This window comes from Zootoca vivipara, chromosome 9 (genome assembly GCF_965207765.1).
Source record: "Zootoca vivipara chromosome 9, rZooViv2.hap1.1, whole genome shotgun sequence".
Taxonomy (NCBI): domain Eukaryota; kingdom Metazoa; phylum Chordata; class Lepidosauria; order Squamata; family Lacertidae; genus Zootoca; species Zootoca vivipara.
In genome coordinates, this window is record NC_142592.1 from 53,343,723 (window position 1) to 53,352,306 (window position 8,584).

General features: G+C 46.0%; 1 long non-coding RNA gene across 1 annotated transcript; it reads right to left on the bottom strand.

The window, feature by feature from the left end:
• Window positions 1-4,318: 4,318 nt before the first annotated feature.
• On the bottom strand, window positions 4,319-6,197 carry LOC148684638 (uncharacterized). Its single transcript, XR_015945898.1, has 2 exons — window positions 4,979-6,197; window positions 4,319-4,382 (listed from the first exon to the last, which is right to left on the bottom strand). It is a non-coding gene; the product is annotated as an uncharacterized LOC148684638 (long non-coding RNA).
• Between the last annotated feature and the right edge of the window lie 2,387 nt (window positions 6,198-8,584).

Genomic DNA, 8,584 nt, shown 5'->3' on the forward strand with positions numbered 1-8,584 from the left:
CTCCACCCCCATCGTTCTGCCCGGACACTAAGGTCCAGCGCCGAGGGCCTTCTGGCGGTTCCTTCGCTACGAGAAGCCAAGTTACAGGGAACCAGGCAGAGGGCCTTCTCGGTAGTGGCACCCACCCTGTGGAATGCCCTCCCACTAGAGGTCAAAGAGAACAACAATTACCAGACCTTTAGAAGGCATCTCAAGGCAGCCCTGTTTAGGGAAGCTTTTAATGTTTGATGGATTTCTGTATTTTAGTGTTTTGTTGGAAGCCGCCCAGAGTGGCTGGGGGAACCCGGCCAGATGGGTGGGGTATAAATAAATTATTATTATTATTATTATTATTATTATTATTATTATTATTATTATTATTATTCAGTACAAGTACAGACTTGGTAAATAACTTTAAACTTCTGGCTCCACCTAAACTCAACCCACCCACCCCAGTTTACTATCCCTAGAACTTCAAGACTCCCATAAAAGTGCCTGGCTTAAAACCGTCTATCAAAAACTCCACTCTTGTGGCCTGCCTATCCCTGCAACACCTACTCACTATGGACCCTACCAAAGCAAACAGTCTAATTGGCCAACGTCTAAAAGATATCAAGCATCACCTGGCCACAATAAGGAAATTCTGCCCTTGGTATGTTCGTTTTCCACCTTTCCATTTTGATTCTCTGGCCCCATATCTGCACAAACTTCTTATCCCAAAATACAGACGTGCTTTTACACTTGCAAGACTGGATGTTTCGCCATCTGCTGTATTTGAGGGTTGATTCCAAAAGATCCCACCTGAGAAACATCTTTGCCCCTGTGGAGACGGTAGCACCGAAACAGTGGCACACGCCCTCCTGTCTTGCACTCTCTACAAAGACCTGAGGAAGGAGATCATCACCCCACTCGTACTAACCATCCCAGGGCGCTCAGCCACTGCCACAATGTCCTTTCTTCTATCAGATCAAAATGAGCAGATAACAGCAAAGCTTGCTAGGTTCATAGCAGGGGCAATCAGAATAAGGGCCTCTAACTGACTGCTGATTCAGGACTTTAAATTGTGCTCTTATATCAAATTTCCTTTTCTGTGTACACTGTAATGTTTTATTGTTGCTATGGCCATTGGATAATGCGAATAAAGTTTTATCCATCCCAGACATCCTGTGTGGAAAGCACCCAACTTAGATATCCTTTTCTTGCAATACATCTTGGGACTCTGAGACATTATGACATGATGGATGTCTTCCATCATGCAAGTAGATAAATAGGTACCACGGCAAGTTGATAAATAGGTACCATGGCAAGTAGATAAATAGGTAAACGGCATTTCCGTGCGCTGCTCTGGTTCACCTGAAGTGGCTTAGTTATGCTGGCCACATGACCCAAAAGCTGTATGCCGGCTCCCTTGGCCAGTAAAGCAAGATGAGCGCCGCAACCCCAGAGCCATCAGCGACTGGACCCAACGGTCAGGGGTCCCTTTACCTTTACCCAGAAGGATTACAAGCTGCTGGAGGACAAGGACAATAGCCAGAGGAGTTGTGTGTGAGCTCAAAACAGGTGGTAGGTTAAGAAGCTGAGAAACAGAGACCTGTTTGATTTGTTCTGGAAAATGCTGTGACTGATGGAGAAGCAAGATCTTCTGGGAGTGTTAATGCGGTGAGTTCAGGTTATATATGTGTGTGTAAATAAACTATTGTATATATCCTAAAGACACTACAGTCTCAGCTGACCCTCATTCCAAGGAAACTGAACCCTAAGTAAGCATGTGGAACCCCTAGAATTTCTCAGCCCTTGGAGACTGGGTTGGCATGTGATAATATGAGCAATGTTCTTGCTGTTAAGGCTGCACTTTTGCATTCTTGTGAGGTCTTCTCAAGAAAGCCTTAGGAATCTAGAAAGCCCCAGTGGAGCTCCATTCCAGTCAAAACAGTAGGTTCATACCAAATTCTACGTGTAGGGAAGGTTAACAGCATTTCAAACCTAAAGCATCCCTTTGTCTCCAGTGATACCACTGCTTAGGCACATTCTAGACGAAAAGGTAAGAAACTCCTGGCTCTCCATTTATGACTGGTCTCCCATCAGCCCCTGCCAGCATAGTTCAAGGTCAGAGCTTAGTCAAGGAACATCTGGAGAGCTGAAGGTTCTGAGTGCATTAAATCTCTCTATCTGTAATTGCATAAATCAGCTTGGGTGGTTCTTGGGCTACATCTCCCATCATTCCTAGCTAGCATGACTAATGGTCAGGAATGATGGGAGTTATAGTCTTAACAACAGCTGTGGACCCAAGTTTGAGAAACACTGGATTAATCATTCTAAACATAAAACCTCATCAACCATCTTCAATAAAGGAAGTGAAACCAATATCTCTATTTCCTGATAGAAATCCCTGTTATGAGTGCAACAATTTCCTGATTGGTCACTTACACCCCTGACTCATTAGTTTGATTTTATCATTAAACTAGTGTGGTTTCGGTTTGTGCTGAGATAGCATTATACTGATTATCTACTACCATAGATTTATAGTTAGGACTTACGTTTCCTAAACCAGCGTTTCTCAACCGCTGTTGAGAAGGGCGATTTGCTGCCTTGTCACGTGCCTGGCGGCCGCCATTATAAAGCACTAACCCGCCGGAAAGGAAGCCGGCCGGGTCACGACGCGGGGCGAGCGCAGCTCTCAACAGCCACCACCACGGCCTCAGACGTGAGAGGCGGCCGGCGGGTGCTGCTGCTGCTTGTCTCGCTCTCGCTCCTCTTGCTGACTCAATATGTGCATTCTTTCTTCACTTACGTACAAATGTAGCAAGCTGCGTGAAAAGGTAAAGGTAATTTCTTGCCCTGAAATTCGGCCCGGGAGGCACCACTTGCGGGGGGGGGGGAAGGGAATTTCAAGTGGATCTATAATGGTTAAATCCAAATAATCCAATTCCTAGAGAGGCTTAATAACGCTAGTGGGGCGGGCGGAAGGGGAGGTCAGTAATGGACTCATCTTCCTCGCTGGAGGGGGCAGAATGGCTCCTTTGCAGCTTTCAGTAGGGTGAGCAGATGACCACCAGGTTCAATAATAAAAGGGACCTTGGGTGGGTGGAGGGTGTTGGAAAGGTGCAGAGGAGGAGAGACAAGGGGTGGTGGGGGGCTAGGGTGGGGGTGCAGGAGGGAAGCACCCCCTTTCTCCCCTAGATCCTCTCCCTTAAGGGAGCAAACCTTGCAATGCACGTGGGAAGGGCACGCAGAGCAGGTCAGAGGTCCTGGCACTGGAAGTGAAGGTAAAAGGACGGACTTCCTAACTGCAGTACATTGTTAAACTTAGGAACTCCCTCCCACAGGAGGCAGTGATGACCACCAACATCGGTGGGTTTCGTGGAGGAGAGGGCAACCTGCTGAGGGCTCTCCTCTGCCCTGCCACATTTGGAAGCAGCAGTGTTTCTGGATGCCAGGTGCCAGAAACTACAGGAGGGGAAAAGTGGTCTTGTGCCTGAATCCTGCTTGTGGGTTTCCCAATGGGGCCTCTGGATGGCCATTGTGAGGGCAGGATGCTGGACTAGGTGGGCCACTGGCCTGATCCAGCGGGCTCTTCTTAGGTTCTTATGAAAATGCCTTGTCTCCACTTCTTTAACCCCTGGCACCTAAATTATTGGGGATATACTGCCGCTGTAAAAGGAGGCTCCCCACAGCTAGTGGCACAGACATTCCCCTCCCCTAGGCCAGCGTTTCTCAATTTTTCAAACTTTTTTAATGGTGGTGTGCCTCGTGATTTTTTTTCATGGAACAAGTGTGCCTTTGCCCAAAAAAGGTTGAAAAACACTGTCCTAAACCTACACTTACTTGTGTATGTTGTACTATTTTAAAGAGTCGGTCTCTGTTGTGTTTGTAGTGAAGTTAGGATTATTAGAATGTTCAAACTTTGGTTCATGTTCCAGTGTGGCCTGATGGGAAAGAAAATCCTTTGGCTTTCTGGGAAATTAGGTCCGATTCCTTTAAGTTGAGCCTGTCTCCCCCACTCTCTCTGTCTCTAAGGGTGTGATTTAATTGCCTCTGGCTGTAAGGAAAGGCCAAGATGATATCTGATTAACTCTGATTTACACACGAAAAGAGAAACCTGTGGCACCTGAGAAGGAGATGTGGAATGGGCTATAAAAGATCAAGTTAACTCCCTACTTAGAGTATCTGCTAAGTGTCAATTGACCAGTGGAAAAATAAGGAGTTCCTCTCATCTCTCAGGGTCAGGTCTTTTAGTCTAAAGTTAAACAATGTGCAGTTGGCCTGCTGATCATGAGTTATTGTGTGAATGCACAGGAAAGCTTATACCCAGAACAAACTTAGTTGGTCTCTAAGGTGATACTGGACAATTTTTTAATTTATTTTTCTTGATTGTGTCTTTCTTTGAGTTTTTATTCCCTCACCTGCATGGGCGTACCCAGGATCAAAACTAGGGGGGGGCAAGGGGAGGGGCCAAGGCACGGAAGGGGAGGGGCCACAAAATGGGCGGGAACGGTGAACTCGCGCTCCGCCGGGCTGTGCCCCTCCCTAGAAGCAGGGCTGGTGGGCGGAGGCGGAGCCCAGCCGAGCGGAGCGCGAGTTCAGCGTTCCCGCCCACTGCGCTGCGCTCTCTGGTTCCCCGCCGCGCTTGGCCTTGCCAGAGGGCGCGACGGGGAGCTGGAGGGAGGGCGCAGTGCGGCGGGCGGAAACGGCGAACTCGCGCTCCGCCGGGCTGTGCCCCTCCCTAGAAGCAGGGCTGGTGGGCAGAGGCGGAGCCCAGCCCAGCGGAGCGCGAGTTCGGCATTCCCGCCCACCGCGCCGCGCTCCCTGGTTCCCCGCCGTGCTTGGCCTTGCCTGAGGGCGCGACGGGGAGCTGGAGGGAGGGTGCGGCGCGGTGCGGTGCGGCGGGAATGGCGAACTCGCGCTCCGCCGGGCTGTGCTCCGCCTCTGCCCACCAGCCCTGCTTCTAGAGTAGGGCAGCTGCCCTAACTTGCCCCGTGGTGGGTACGCCCTTGCTCACCTGGGCAAATTCTTGCCACAACATGATTACATACAATTGCTTCCCATTGCTGGTACCCTGTGAGGGAGGGTCCGAATGGAATCTATCTCTCCCAATAGCCCCCACTGTGGAGATGAGCCAAAAGTGCTGTGTAAACCAATCTATGCCAGAAAATCAGTCACAAGAAAATGAGTTAACGGGTGTCTGTTTTTAAACTTGCACGCTTGCAGTTTCAGCAAGAAATCTGCACATGCTCGCAGTTTGGGGCAGAGAGGACGAAGGGGGGAGGCTAAAAGTTCCGTTTCTTTGCCTGCTGGAGTAAAGTTACGCTTTTCTGCCTGGTTGAGTAATATTGTAAAGCTCTTTGTTGCTCACTATAAGAACCCCCAAAACTGGCTCGGGGCGCAGCCTTTGAGAAATATTCTTGCTGTAGCCCCTGCGCACGTGAATAAATTTGACCTTCCTTGGAAAGAACCCTTGTCTGTCTTTATTGACTGGGAATACCTGCAACACCTGTATTCCTTTACAATGCTGTAATATTGGTACTGTAGATACTATCTGTAAACATTGCTCTACTGAATACTGGGCATTGAAACATGCCACAGAATGCGTGCAGAGTAGACCACACAGATGGAAACACTAAAGAGATGCAAAAATATATTTGCATGGTTTAATAACAAAACTCCTCCAACCTACATCTTACATAGTGTCTATAATCATCACCCATCCATCCACCAGGGCAGAGTAAGGAACATACTGCACATTATATATCATTCACAATTGCTGACACAGCTAATCACAGTGACTTATCAGCACCTGCTACACTGCTACACAGCTGTAAAAACTAGGTCAGGATATGCACCCTGGCTTTTAAAGTGGTACACATCATGTGAAACAATAATGAACCCTAGCATTTTAAACAAACTATTCAGCACTGGAAAGAGGTTATCTAAATTTCATACACTTATGCTAGGCTACAAAAGGGATACGAAATACCAAGAGAGTTTTAAGAGTTTTACTCTTTCAGCTCCTTACTATTAAACTACATTTTAATTGATAGCTCCATCAAGAATCCTCCTTACCTCATCTGTATGAACCAGTGTAGGACCTAAGTCCCACCCGGGTATTAGGAGCAATGGAACCACACAAAGAGGCAACATGCCAGGCAGGATACGACAAGATTTATTTGCTCAGCATATGCTAAGTAAATGGTGCAGTGCAATCAGCTCGCAACCTGCACACTGAATTGTGGATTTACAATACTTTTATACAGTCAAAAACAGGCCAACACCTTATTTCCTTAACTACAAAAACACATGTTTTCCAAATGCAATACACCCTTCTCCCTTATCTGGTCCTGTGAACCCAGCTTGTACTCCCCTCCTCCTTTACTGGGCGTGTAGAGAAAGGCAGGCATTTGATAACAGTTTGCAAGCTACACGCCCATGGGGCCCCTGCCTTTTTCTCACTTTAAGCCCCTTTATACAATGTGCTGTGTATTTTCATATCAATTAGGTGTGTCTTAAATAAAAGTACTGGCCCTTCATTTCCCCCTTTCTTTTTGTGACAGATTTCACTCCAAGAGAGGAATCTCGTCATCTGGAGGGATACCTTGATACAGGGCCATTATGTGGGGCATGGTTGTTCGATCAATCAGCAAATACATGGGACTAAGCAAAGAACACATTAAAAAATGGCTATGGGATCCAATAATGTGGTTCCAACCCAGGGGAGCCAGCCTCTTAAAAATGGCTGAAGCCTCTAGCTGGTGGTAGTGAAATCTACTACCACTTCTTCCATAGGGATGAACCCTCCACTCCGGATTCCCAGTGGGGGCAGCACCTCTGCCCTTGGATTGTTTTTTTGGCACAGAGGGCACATGCTCTGGATACTGCTATTGCGATACTATATTACTTGTGGAATTCTAGCACCTTGGGTAAAACATTTTTTTTTCTCAATAGTGGGCTATGCTTATTTAACAGGAAGGTCCACCAGCAACTGAAAATGCTGTTTGTTTTTGCTTTTTTGTGTGTGTGTGTGTATGTTCCCAGGTGTCAATCTAGCTTACTCTGGTCTCTTGACCTTCAGCATTCCATAGCAACAATTCCTGGGGGATCCCTTAAAGGGCTTCCCTTTGACCATTTTCGCCTTGCCATAGGTTTTGGACAGGTTTTGAACATGTCGTGAGAGAGATGTCCTTGCCTTGACCTTTCTATGGGATGCATCATTATCTGGCGTTTGGTCTTGCACTATATAGGAAAGTTGCTCAGTTGTTCTAAGGGGACCAAAGAAAGTTCATTACACCTGGGATACATGTCCAATCAGAACTAAGTCATTTAGCCCCATTAACTTTCCAAACCTTTCTGGAAAGGGCTGCTGTCCAATTGTCAATTTAACCCTGTATGGGCAAAATAAAATAAAAAATTCCTTCAGTAGCACCTTAAAGACCAACTAAGTTTATATTTTGGTATGAGCTTTCGTGTGCATGCACACTTCTTCAGATACACCCTGTATGGGATCATTCCTGCTAAATCAAGGCATATATAATTCTCCTGTTATCTGGGCTTTCATGAATCCTGAAGCTTCTCCTTGATAAAATGAATTAAAACAATCTAAAAGGTGTAGAGAAGGCTGGTACACTGCAGAGTTCCAGGTGGGAGAAAGAAATGAGGTCATAAATTGATCGAATCTAATGGACTGATCTATTAAAGTAATTAAATGCATGAGAATCCTCCATTGGGGTGTAAGCAATAATACGTTATACAAAGAATATTAAACACAGAAACTATTACACCCAACAATTCCCCCTTTGTCAGTCCCATTCAACACATTTCAGCATTCCTACACAATTATGCTCCATAATACATAAAACATACAAATTATTAATTCTACACCATTTGTATATCTTGAGGCAATCAGGTGAACTTGAGATAATTTTTGCTGCTTTTGCATGTATCTCCAACCTTTTGGGCACAAGGGCTTTCTAACCCTTGATGAAATGTTATAGTTTTCTAGGTTCTTTCCTTCTTAGATTGTGATCAAAGAGATAAAATGTTCTTCATAATACAATTACTCAGTTCCTCAAGTCTTTTATGAGAAGAAATTGTTGTGGTGCATTGGCAGGCTGCTTAGCTGGTGAGGAGATTTGATTTCCTGTAAAACATCCTTTGAAAATAGACCTGCAGGGGGTTGGGGTCTAAAGACATAATTAGTTAGAAAATAATAATGACAATCAAGAAAAAGGGAGAATATTATAGAAATTTCTTCTTGGGAGGAAGCTGTCTGTTTAATTTACTTCACCTAGTTTGGCTGTGGAAGAAACAAGGACAAAATTTTTGTTAATTAGGACACAAGTTCCTTATATGCTTCTGAATTCTCTTTGAGGTTCGTGTATCCTTGAATCATAGATTCACAGAGCTGGAAGAGACCACAAGGGCCATCCAGTCCAACCCACTGCCAAGCAGGAAACACCATCAAAGCATTCTTGACATATGCCTGTCAAGCCTCTGCTTAAAGACCTCCAAAGAATGAGACTCCACCACACTCCCTGGCAGCAAACTCCACTGCCGAACAGCTCCCACTATCAGGAAGTTCCTCCCAATGTCTAGGTAGAATCCTCTTTCCTGC